Consider the following 13,714-nt stretch of genomic DNA (forward strand, 5'->3'; position numbering starts at 1 on the left):
AACCACATTTTCCTATTTGTGCTGAAAGACATTTCTTTTTTTTTTGTATTCTCATTTTATAATAGGGTCACATGTCTCACTGACATTTCTTAATTTTAGATTGTTTTCTATCTAGATAGGTGGAGAGTTTTCAAATGGCAAATCTTGGCAACTTTATGTTTAGAATGACTTCTTTAGTATGTGTCTTTTCTCTTGCACTGTAACATAGGTAGCAGGGGGCCGGGGATTTAGCTCAGTGGCTTTGCTGCCTGCTGAGCAAGCGGAAGGACCCAAGTTTGATCCCCAGTACCAAAAAAAATATATGTAGCAGGATGAAGTCAGGTGACATATCCAACCCTTTCCTGATTATGTCCTTGCTCACATCACTCTGTTGGTGAGGTAGATTTTCTACTATCCATGTTACTGTGGGTGACAGTGTTCCTAAATTTTTGACCATTACATTCCAAGAATCTCCATTCTTCTAGTTTCTGATAATATTTTCTTCATTTTCCTTTAAACCATAGGTGTCTAACCTTTTGGCTTGCCTGGGCCATATTGATTGAAGAGGAATCGTCTCGGGCTGCCTATAAAATATGTAATATAGACAATGGATACAAATAACAAGCTTTCTTTATTCTTAATTTTAAAAAAATTATTTTATAAAATAACACAACAAACTCAAATTTAATAATTAAATAAGAAAATGTACATGTCTGCTCAGTAACAATAAACGCCTGTTTTCACAGGCACACATACGTGTTGGTAGGTTGAAATATTATTATGTGTCACTGCTGCATTCTACTCACCAAGTCAGCCAAGTACTCCTAACACCTGCTGCATGCAGCTTTGGATTGGAGTGACTTCGATGGGAGCAGGAGGCGGGTTAGCCCTGCAATGCACCCTCCCTCTGCAGCTGGCACTTGAGCACCATGCACTTGAGTCATAGTAAATATTGCTAAGCTGGGCTTGGTGGTGCAGTCCTGTTGATACAGGAAATGATACCGGAGATGAAATATGAAATATTATATCTCCCAACCTGTTAGACATCTGATATACCCAGCTTGTGCTCTCTAAGAATTGAAGAATGAATTCTAGGAACAATAGAGGTTAAGAGTGGGAAGATATTTATTGATAGGGTAGCTTCTGAGAGGCAGGAGGGGGCTTGAATAGGTAGGCGGGGACCCCAGGGGAGTTCTATAGAGCAAAACCCATGTGGGCTCAATGTGGGCCACAGCCATGATCAACTGTTAAGGTTACAAAAACAGTCGCTTAGGTAATAATGGTCCTAAGTGGGAAACAAGTCATGTAACAGGTGTGGATGGAAAGAACAAAGACTTCTAGGAAATGGTGGGTCCAGTGGTCCTGGTCACCCACAGGGTGGCTGATGTCTATCTAGACTTCATCAGGCCCAGTGTTTGTCCTTTGAGGAAGTATGCAGGTCTGGTCACCCCATCTTTATCTTGAGGTCCAAGCTCCAACAGATGTGTCTTGGGATGCAGTCTTGATGTGTTTTACCTTTGTCCTGACTTCCTTGAGCACCTATCCCTCCCTGATTGCATATAATGTTTCTGCCTAACTCAGCTCTCTATAATATTGTAATCTCAGTATTCTGGGAGGCTGAGACAGGAGGATCAAAAGTTTGAGCCCAGTCTGGGCAATTTAGCAACTTAACAAGACCCTATTTTAAAAAAGAAAAAAAAATTAAAAACTGGAGATGTAGCTCAGTATGAAGGCTTTAGGTTCCGTCCTCAGTATCACCACAGCACACACACAAAAGAAAATCTAAGAATCACGTAAGAATGTTAATGGGCCCACATTACTAGCTATCCAGAGCTGTGTGGCCTATGGACCACAGGTAGGTCACGCCTGCTTTAAATCTTTAAGCCTTCACTGGTAGCCTCCATGGAGGGTCATCATTAACACATCCCCTCAAATGTTCCCAGTTTCCACCCTTTGCCTAATCCTCCTGCCACTCCCATATTTTCAGACTTTTGTTAGGGCAGCTCGGACTTCTGGGTACCAGTCTCTGCATTGGTGATCTGCTGTGTCATCATCCCTAATTTAGTGGCTTACACAGCCCTGTGCCCTCGGGCAGCCAGGCTCGGCGGTTCAGGCTCAGATTCTCTCCGAGTCTCTCCAGGAGCTGCCGTCTTCCAAGTCTGGATGGGGCCTGGACGACCTGCTTCTCAGGTGGCTGTCTCAGGTGACTTGCTAGTTCGTGCTGTCTGTTGGTTGATGACCTCTGTTCCTCTCCACAGAGTCGTCTTTGTGTCCCCTGGGGATGGCAGCTGGAGGGAGGTAAGTGAGGTGCTTACTCTCAGGGTTGTTTATCAGGTGCATGGTCAGGACCTAAGAACAAATAGTTCCCTCCATCTTGCATCCTCAGTGCTTTGCTTACCTTTTCTTAGTTCCAGCCTTGCCTCCCACAGCAAGTAATCCAAGGCAACAACAAGGAAGCCACAGTGTCTTTTGTGACCCAGCCTTAGATGTCAGAAACCAACAGGTCCACCATATTCAACTGGTTTCACAGACTGTCCCAGATTTAATGTGGGAGAAGACTATATGGAGGTGAGGATCATTAGGGGCCAACTACCACCAATGAGATGAAATAATGCCTGCAATTTGCTTGAAAATAATCTGGATTGGGTGGTTGTTGTGGGGTGGGAGACAAGATTGAGCATCACTGATCAGTCAAAGCTGGCTGACTTATATGTGTGGTCCACTACACTGCTGCCCAGTGTCATAAATTTTTGAGATTTCTCATGACCGAAATGTTAAAAGGACAATGTGATATAAGGTCACGGTTTTTCTGCTCAGCCAGCAGTGCAACTGCTGTTCCCAAACCCAAGTCCACCTTTTCACCAAACTTCAGGGATTGATTCACACTTGCCTGGATGGTCAGAAGTAGCTGGAGGCTAATAAAATTGTCTATAAAAAAGTACTTTGAATGGACAAGTTGCAGAAGGATACATAGGGTATAATAACATTTATTTTAAAATTTAAACCCATAAAATAATACTATGTAATCCTGTAGACATGAAAATGCATGTTAAGAGTATAAAATGTACAGAATTATAGACATTAATTTATGAAAATAGTTATTTGGGGGTGGAGAAAGCAGGGATAGAAGGATCGCTAGCTATATACACTTTTTATTTATTTATTTATTTGTACCAGGGATTGAACTCGGGACCTTGTGCTTGCAAGGCAGGTGGCAGCACCACTGAGCTTGTTCCAGAAATCTTGGAAGGAAATACATGGAGACACAGAATTCTGACAAAATAATAAAATTTCTACCTGTTGCAAACGGGCGGGACCACCAGAAACCAGTCTGGTTAATACTGGCCCCTTTGTTCAGCATTTCCCTTTTTAGATCTTTTTTAGCCATTATCTCATCTGGTCTTTGATGTGTAAATATAATTCCAGTTCCTATTTACAAGTCACAGACACAAAATAGGCACATATACATTATAAATTCACCCAGCCATTGCAACTTTGTTAGGTTAATGAAGTTACTGGTTAAAGAATCAGATTACCATCACCTTAAACTACACAGGAAAAGCAAATCTTAAAAGAATACATTACTTATTTTGCTTCTACAACTACCTTAATATTCAATCTACTAAGTTACCTAAAACTTTTCCTTTTCAAGCTAAATCCCTGGCCTATACTTTTAATTTTTTAAATTTTTTTATTTTTTATTTTATTTTTTATTTTTGGTACCGGAGATTGAACTTGGGTCCTTCCGCTTGCTAGGCAGGCTGCGGAACCACTGAGCTAAATCCCCGGCCCAATACATTTTATTTTTTGATCAATGGAAAAATTAGAATCTCAGATACATTCAGTTGACTAATTCATCCTGGGATATTTCTTCTAAAACAGAGTAAACCATATTACTTCTAAAAGAGTAAAACCAGAAGCAAAATATCATATTAGTTAAAAGGAAATTGTTCTGATATATGCAGTAAAAAGGAATTGAAAGCATTATTTCCCAATTGATTGCACCCCTAAATTTGGCCAAATATGAGGCCAGTGTATTGCAAGTTGCTCTCATGGTCTCACACTTTGCTTTACACTTGTCCTGGGACAATGGGACGTGGTGATTTGGATTGAACTGTTGTGCCCAGATTGTAAGGTCCCAAAGACCACCAGGAGGCCGTTTCCGATGTAAGCACATGAGGGTCATTTATTCAAGCTTGAGCAGGGACTCTCAATTGTCACCGACACAGCGGATCGAGATTGAGAGCCCCGAGTTCCAAATTAGCAGGGTTTTTATAGAGGTTACAGCAAGGTTTGGAGATTTTTCACTTAGCAGTTACGTGATTGGTTAACATTTAGCGAGCATGAAGTGTACATTTTTGATTGGCTGAACTCATCAGGAGTAAGGGGGGATTATGTATAGGTTTTACAAAAGAAAAGAAGGACAAAGGTTAGTGGGCAACTGTCACGTATTGGTGGTCAGCAGACACGGTGACTAATGGTCACGACCACCCAGCATTGACAGTCAGCACATTAACAGACGGTTCCTACAGATAGTGGGCCCAGGATGTTCATTTCCTGGGTAAACAGATGGCTGAGTAATTAACTTAGGAACTTTGGTTTGTTACAGATTGTATCTTTTGTTCCAGAGCAAACACATTTTAACCATTAATTTGAGAGGCTAGGGGAATGGTGGATTTTAGCAAAATGGAGTCGCTTTGGTCTCACAGAACACCAAAAGGTAACATGACATGGAAGCTGAGATCCCAATGGTTAACCTGAGTGGGCAGGAAGTTAAGGAGAGGTAGAAGGATTATTATGTTCAGCCTGAATAGAAGTGAATGTTAGGACCAGGCTGACATATGAATGACAAAATAGAAACAAGTTGTTCAACTAGTTAATTTTTTTTTTTTTGGTACTGGAGATCGAACTCGGGACCTAGTGCTTGCGAGGCAGGCACCAGAACCACTGAGCTAAATCCCCAGCCCTCTGGTTCATTTTTTTAAGGATCAGAAACAAATAGGACATAATGCATGACTTAATAAAGGTGATAGTGGTATATGGGATGTTTGCTATTATATCATCTTGCCTTGATTCCTTCCTTTTTTTTTTTTTGGTACCGGGAATCGAACTTGGGTCCTTACTCTTACGCAGCAGGTGGCGAAACCACTGAGCTAAATCTCCAGCCTTTTATCGTCTTGACTTATGCTTGAAATATTTCACACTAGCAAAGTAAATGATTCTTGAAAAGCCACGTTTACTGCTGTGATCCTTTACATAGAAAACACAAAAAAGTCCACCAGAAGACTCTTAGAGCTAATAAACAAATTCAGCAAAGTAGCAAAATACAAAAATCATTAGTGTTTCTGTAATGACGCATGGCTATAATTGCAGCACGTGGGAGGCTGAAGCAGGAGGATTACTGCAAGTTTTAGGTCAGCCTGGGCTACATAGTGAGTTCAAATCTAGCCTGAACTACGGACTCTGTCTCAAAAACACAAGACAAAACAAAACAAAACCAGCAAAAACAAAAAACAATGAACTCACTGAGAAAGAAATCAGGAAAACAGTCCCATTATCAATACCTTCAAAAAAATTAAATAGCTGGGAATTAACCTAACCAAGGAAGTGAAAGACCTCTATAGACAAAACTATAGTATTCTGAAAAAAAGAGATTGAAAAGGACATTAGAAAATGGAGAGACGTTCCCTGTTCCTGAATAGACAAAACCAGTATTGTCAAAGTAGTCCTATCACCAAAACTGATGTATAGATTTAATGCAATCCCAATCAAAATACCAATAGCAATTTTCATACAACTAGAAAAAATAATTATAACATTTATATGGATCAGAAGACTCAGAATAGTCAAAGCCATCCTGAGCGACAAGAGCAAAGCAGGAGGCATCACGATCCTGGTTACATGCAAAGTTACATTACAAAGCTATAGTGATTTAAAAAAAAACAAAACAGGGGCTGGGGATTTAGCTCAGTGGTTCTGCCCCTGGCCTTGAAGGCCCAAAGTCCTGAGTTCGATCCCTGGTACCAAAAAAAAAAAAAAAAAACCAACAAAAAACCAAGCAGCATAGTACTGGTACAAAAACAGACGTGTGGATCAAAGGAACTTTAGTCATACTAGCAATACTAGGCAATATAATAAAAAGAAGAAAAAGAAATTTAAAAATTTTAAATTGGCGCAGAAGATCCATATATTATCACAGAACCTGAAATAAGAGATTCTTTATGAGATGTGAGTAAAAGATCTGGTGGGGGGTGGGTAACAAGAGAATCTGTTCAGGAGTAGGAATAATTCAGACACCAGAGCTGCTTGCCTGAGTGACATAAGGGAAGGTAAGGGACCTGAGGACATTATTGGCTTAAAGCATCTGTATAGGAGTGGGTGTTGAATTCACCCTCACATTCTACAGAACCTTTTCGCTAAAAAGGTTTGGGGCTTGTCACTCATCTGTGAGAGCTTGGAGCAAATTGTTAGGAGTCTCGTTGAACATAGTGCTTTGCTTGCCATTTATTGCTTCCTGTTTTGACATTTTTATTCCTGTCAGTGACCTGATTAACCAAGTGCTTGGTTGTAGAGAAAGAAAGAAAAAAAAAAGGAACTCTGTTCTTGCTAACTATTTTTACTTTTCAGCTGACGTTAGTTGTTGCATGTGTATTTTCATGACAAGCGAGTCTCACTATTTTTGCAATTGGAAAGTCTGGGGTTTGTTTAGGTACACAACCAGTAATAATGAGGATTTTGACGGTGTCCTATCATACTCATTGGAGGTTGAAGAAAGATGTGGCAAGGGATATTCGTAGTGTTTCTTTGATGTACCAAAATCTAAAATTGAGAAAGAAGTTGTATTTGAGAAAGGAAGTACTGGAACAAGGTGACAAGGTGACAACAGGAACTTGGTTCCACAAGTAACTCTCAGGGTGCGGCTGGAGGATGAGCCTACCCCAGACTCAGCCCTGTAGCTCAGGCTCTATCACTCACAAGGAGGCCTCTGGGCTGGAAGCCAGAACAGCTGCCTTGTGGCTATTTTCTGTGTGATCTTAGTGCTGTGTTTGCTAAGGTGATTCAATTTCTTTATCTGAAAAACCAAGGTCTTGGGCTATTTCATCTCCAAACTTATTCCAGTTCTCAAATTCCACAGCCAAAGGCCAGGAAGGGATTCCATTTATTCTAGAGAGTCAGCAGAAGTGGGAGTCAGAGGGCTCTTCTGGCCAACTCTTATTCATTTCATTTTCAGCCAACATTTGCTAAGTGCTCACAGTGTTTGGAGGAACTGGATAAAAGCATATCCCAGACTCTTGACAGACTGAGTAGTAGTTTCGGAGCAAGATGTCCCAAAGGGACCAGAAAATCTGTCAAGGGGTTTTGGCAAAGCTCCTCTGCCTTCCTTATCCAGGGCTTGGGCAAAGTGTTCTCGAAGATCATTCATTCTCTCGGGGAGGGATTTTCTTGAAACCATTAGCCTGAGCTCTAGGGGAAATCCGGTCTTAGCAACTTCGGGATTTGAAGGAGGTTAATGGAAGGAAGAAAATCACTTTTGAAAGATTTAAGCAGACTTTTAAATTTCACCTCTGGAGTAGGCTATTACTTCTGCTTTCTTGGAAGCCCATGTAAGTAATAATAACAGCAAACGATTTTGCATCCACATGTTAGGTATTATTGTTCTAAGCCCTGTTCAACATATATAAACTGATACAATTCTCATAACAGAGCTTGAAGGAAGCATTGTTATTAGTTTCATTTTACAAACATGGAAACTAAGGCGCAGAAAAATTAAATAACTTATTCAAGGTCACATACAGTAAGTACATAGTAGAGCTGGAATTTGAGACCATGCCCATGGCAGATTGTGCCCTTAATCCCAACCAATGGTGTCTTTGGAAGTGACGTGAAAGTGAAGTCGAGGGCACCATAAGACCAAAAGTAATAGTGATATAGACAAAATATAACTCGGACCTGTTAGATGCCAAATGTGCCAAGTCTGTGGTCTCACATAATGTTGAAGAATGAAGTCTCGAACCAAAGGAAGTAGTTAGGAGAGTTTTATTGGAAACAGGGGAAGAAGAATAGCTCCTAGATTTTCAAGTGGGACCCCAAGTGGGTGGCTACTGAGGCCCTAGGTCAGGGGTAATTTATACACAAAAATCACAACATGAGTACGTGAGTCAGACTATAATTAACTTATAGAATTATGGTATAGCCACTTAGCTAATATTGAAACAATAGAGAAGTCACATAGCAAGGGTACATGGAATGAATAAAGGCATTTTGGGGACCGGACTGGGCGGTGCTAGTTACAGTGTAATCTCAAGTCTCTGTTTATCTCTAGGAAGGCATTCGGTCCTAGCCATTGCATCACTATCTTGCACCTCCAGCGACAATCTTGATGTATTTATTTTTGGGTTGACTGTCTTGAGGGCCCAGTCACTCTTTGACTCTATTAATTTCTACCCAACTTAGCTGCCTACAATAATGGCTTCCTGTGGCTGCTGTAACAAACTACCACTAATTAGATGACTTAATACAACACAAATTTATTTCTCCATGATTCTGGAGGTCAGAAGTCTGAAAAGTATCTTACTGGGGTAAAATCAAGGTTTGGGGAGGGCTGCATTCCTTGCAAAGGCTCTGGTGGCCTTTTCCAGCTTCTAATGTGTGCCCACGTTCCTTGGCTCACAGCTTCTTTCCATCTTCAAAGCCAGAGATGGCTTAGATGAGTCTTCCTCATTCTGTGTAACTTGGATACCTTTCTTTCTTTGACACATCTTTCCCTTAAAATGACCCTACATTGGGTTACATTGGGCTCACCTTCATAACCCAAGATAATTTCCCCATCTCAGGTCCTTAAATACGTCTGCAAAATCTCTTCCTCATGCAACATATCCACAAATCACAAGGACTAGGGCCATCTTTGAAGGGCCATTACACTGTCTGCCACACCCAACAATTCCACTTGTAGGTATATGGTCAGGTATTGTTTAATGTTGGGGCTACATTCTGAGAAATGCAGTTCAGTGTTAACTAAACATTGTTATGTGTTTCAGGACTATGTATCCAATTGAACAGAAAACATATACAAAAACTCACATGCAAATGTTCATGGTACCATTGTTTATAATAGTCAACAAGTAGAAACACCCAAATATCTGTTGATGAATAAACAACCAAATATCCACAAATAGGTGAATGAATAAACAAAGTGTAGTCTCTCCTTACAACTGATGCATCATTGCACCAGAAAAAGGAATGAAACGCTGATACATGCTGCAACATGGAAGGTCTTTGAAAACATTAGCTAAATAAAGAAAACTAGACACAAAAAGCCACATAATGTGTGATTTTGTTACATAATATGCAAAAAAGGCAAATCTAAAGAGATTAAAAATTAGATTAGTGGGGCCAGGGATTTAGCTCAGTGGTTCCACTGCCTGCCTTGCAAGCGGAAGGACCCGTGTTCTATCCCTGGTACCAAAACAAGGAAAAGAAAAATTAGATTAGTGGTTTCCTAGTAGTGGTGAGTGGGAACAGGAAGTGATGGGCAAATGGGCATAAAGTATCTTTTGAGGGTAATGAAATGTTCTAAAATTAGACGGTAGGAGCGATGGTGCAGTATTTAGTTATTATGAGTAGGCAGTTAGAATAGCAATAGAATAGAATACAATGATAGGGTCAGATAAATGAAAATAGCCCATCTGTATTTTTTTAAATTGTACACTAATTTTATGTATGTGTGCATGTATGTATGTATTTTTTGTTTTTTTGAGACAGGGTCTCACTATGTAGCACAGGCTGGTCTTCAACTCACAGTGATCCTCCTGCTTCAGCCTCTGGAGTGCTTGGATTACAGGAATGTGCTACCACGCCCAGTTTAGCCCACTTTTAAAAAGGTGATTCAATGCTTTCTCCCTAAGGTGGGGAACAAGGGCAGATATGCCTACTCTTCATCTGTCCATTAAACTTTGAAACATAGGCCTAGATCAAAATAGTCTGGCAATAAAATGACACAGTTAGGATGGGATTGGCAAGGTAGAAGTACAATCTTTATATGTAGATGAAATGATCATCTACAGAGAAAATACTAAGAAATCTCCAGGAGCCCCTAGAACTTGTATTTTAATTTAGCAGGATTAGAAAACACAAAATATATATAAAAATTCGGGTCTATTGCCAGAGTATTTTGGTTTGGGCCTATATTTCAAAGTTTAATGGACAGATGAAGAGAAGGCATATCTGCCCTTGTTCCCCACCTTAGGGAGAAAGCATTGTATCTTTTCCATTCATATAAGGCATTTTTCCTAGAAGTATGGAGAACATGTTTTTTATCTGTTGAGAAGGTTCTGTTCTACTTCTAGTCTCCTGATGACTTTTACCAGAATTTAGTCCAATACTTTTTCTTCAACTACTGACAGGATTATATGGCTTTTTCTCTCTGCTTTAAATGTTTGATATAATTTATCAGTTAAAATGTATATGAGCCTATTGTCATATAGGTAGGTTTTCAAGCTAGGAATATACTTTCTTTAATAGGTGTTATTCAAATTTTATATTTCCTCCAGAGTCAGTTTCATTAATTTGTCTTCCAAGGTACTTCTTAGAAGTTGTCCAATTTATTTCAAAAAAGATTTTTGTAATATGCTTTCTATATCCTTTTAAATTCTGTAAAATCTGTGGTAATGTCTTCTAGATCTTGATACTGTAATTTAAAAAATGTATAATTGATATTGTGTAACAGGAAGAAAAGATCAAAAGGAGCAGGGAAAGTGGGAGGGGTAGGGGAAAGGAAAGAAGGGAAAAGAAAAAATATGAGAAAAGGAAAAAAATGGAAACAAAGCCTTTGCAAATAGGGAAGGGTGGAGGGGGTAAAGGGAGGGCAGGGGAAGGGGAAAAAAATAAGAACCAAGATACTCATGTAAAGGTACAAGATCCTAATGATGAATGTAACTGTATTTTATACCTAAAATGTACCAATAAACTTAATGGAAAAAAAAAAGCTAATTCAAGCATCTACCTAATCTGGCAGCTAAACCAAGATTAGAGATGCAAAGGCAAACACAAGAAAAAGGATGAAAGGTTAGAAAAGAATAGAGAGATAAGGACATTTCCTCCCAGGAAGAAGATTTGCTGTTTGTTGACAGCTCCTTCCCACCTCTGGACCTGAACTTCAACCGGACTTTGACCTTTTTTTTTAAGTTAATATTTCCTTTCTTCCTAGAAATGATGTGATAGAAAATGGCAGTTATTGGCTTTATTTATTTGCTTGTTTATTTATTTTTTCCAGTACTGGAACTCAGAACCTTGTGCTTGAGAGGCAGGTGCGGCACCGCTGAGCTATATCCCCGGCTGGGTCTTATTTTTTGATTGTCCTTCCTTGGAAAGTAAAAAGTAAACTCTATTATAAATAATGTCAGCTCGTGAAAATTTATGAGAACTGTTCTGCTCTGTGAAATTCAAGTTATAGAAGCCCTGAATGAGCTGATTTATTCAAGTGGGAAGAGTCTTACAGATTATGTAGTTCGGTCCATTTATTTTCAAAATGAGCTGGAAGCTGTGACCGTGGAGTGGCCCATCCAAGGTTAGCCAGCCAAACCCTGGGCCAGGTAGTTCGGATTGTTCCTCTGTCATCCATACTGGTCTCCAGGATCTGGGCACTCATTATCAACCTGCTTATCAGCACCCTCTGAGGAATGATATTCCAGGGCAGGTCAAAATTGTAAAACAGGCCAAGTTCGCTGAGGACACGGCTTCAGGCAAAAGGCTTGGCTCAACTGTCCTGAAGATCATAATAAATCACCTGACCTAAATCAACCCCCACTGTCACATGATAGCCAAAGTCTGCAAAATCCATCCACCAGTGACTAAGAAATGCTTACTGGCTAGGAGGAAAAAATGTTGACTGCGTGGGTATTAACTACGGGTACTTCCTCAAGACTCAGCACAATGGGACATGTGATTTGCAAGCCCTCGGGTTGGGGCCACAATCTGTTTCATTCTCATCTCTCAATATATACTGCAAAGGCACCTGTTAGAATTCTGGGAGCCTCCTAGGAGCCAAGATATTTGGAGAATTCAACAGTGACCCCTGATGACTTCATCGCCCAGTCTTGTTCCAGCTTTCAAGGATGCAGATGACAAGTAATATAAATTTAAAAGGAGAGTGATATTGAAGTTATGGCAGTATTAAACAAAGTATTTTCCTGATGTGTAGCCCAACTTTTCAGTGAAAAAATATCTATTTTTGGTACCGGAAATCGAACTCAGGACCTTGAGCTTGCCAGTCAGGTGTGGTGCCACTGAGCTAAATCCCCAGCCCAGTGAAAATATTTATAGAAAGTATTCGACTATAATTTTTATAACTATAAAGTTTTGATAGAGTTTGTGGCTCTATAATACAAAGTTTTTTTTAACAACTTTATTGAGACATAATTCACATACCACGAAATTCACTGTTTTAGACTTTACAGTTTGGTTGCTTTTAGTATATTCACAGTGGCGTACCCATTGTCATTATTTAATTTTGGAACATTTTCATCACACTAAAATTCTGGCCCCATTCTGGCCCAATTCCTGGCAACCACTAATTTTCTCCCTGACTCTGTGGATTTGTCTAATGGACATTGTGTAAAAATGTAATGATAAAACACAAAGCTTTTGTGACTTTATTTCATTTATTGTAATGTTTTCATAGTTCATTTACATTGACTAGAATTCTTTTAAAAATATACATGAACCAAGAGACTAAGAAGATAAAGCAGAGTCCAAAAAAAAAATTGTAAAAGGAATATTATCCAAAATATTTTAAAACTCTTAAAACTTTTAAAATAAAAAAATGAAAAATGGGCAAAATACCCAGATACTTCACCAAAGACACACAGCTGGACAGTTAGCATATGAAAAGATGTCCCATATAACAAGTCATCAGGGAAATGCAAATTAAAACAATGAGACAGCACTACACATTTATTAGAAAAGTTGTGTTCCAGAACACCAAGGGCACCAAATGCTGGTGAGGATTTTTTGCTGATTAGGATACAAAATGATGCAGCCACTTCGATGGTTTCTTATACTACTAAACATATTCTTACCATACAATCTATCAATCGTACTCTTTTGTATTTACCAAAGGAGTTGAAAACTTAACTCCACCCAAAAATCTCCACCTGAGTATTTATAATAAAGCAGCCACAATTTGGAAGGAAGCAACATATCCTTCAGTAGGTGAATGGGTTTATAAACTATGGTACATCTAGACAACAGAATATTAACCCTGAAAAGAAATGAGCTACCAAGTCATAAAAAGACATGAGAGAAACTTAAATATATATTACTAAGTCAAAGAAGCCAATCTGAAAAGTCTACCTGCTATGTGATTCCAACTATAAGACATTCTGGAAAAGGAAAAATGGTGGAGACAGACAGTCAAAAGATCAGTAGTTGTCAGGGTTGGTAGAGATAAATAGACAGGACACAGAGAGTTTTTAGGGCAGTGAATCTGCTCTGTATGATACTCTAATGGTGGGTACATGCCATTGCACCCTTGTCAAAACCCATAGAATGTACCACACCAAGAGTGGTCCCCAATACCTTAAGGCAAATTACTATACAGACTCTGGATGACAATGCTGTGTCACTGAAGGCTCATTGATTGTGATAAATGTACCACTCTAGTGTAGGATACTGTTTTGTGTGTGTGTGTGTGTGTGTGTGTGTGTGTGTGTATGGTGGGAGGCAGAGAGTATATGTT

The sequence above is a fragment of the Heterocephalus glaber genome, unplaced genomic scaffold (assembly GCF_053883595.1).
Source record: "Heterocephalus glaber isolate CG9 unplaced genomic scaffold, H.glaber_assembly_v1.0 deba00001608, whole genome shotgun sequence".
NCBI classification, from domain to species: domain Eukaryota; kingdom Metazoa; phylum Chordata; class Mammalia; order Rodentia; family Bathyergidae; genus Heterocephalus; species Heterocephalus glaber.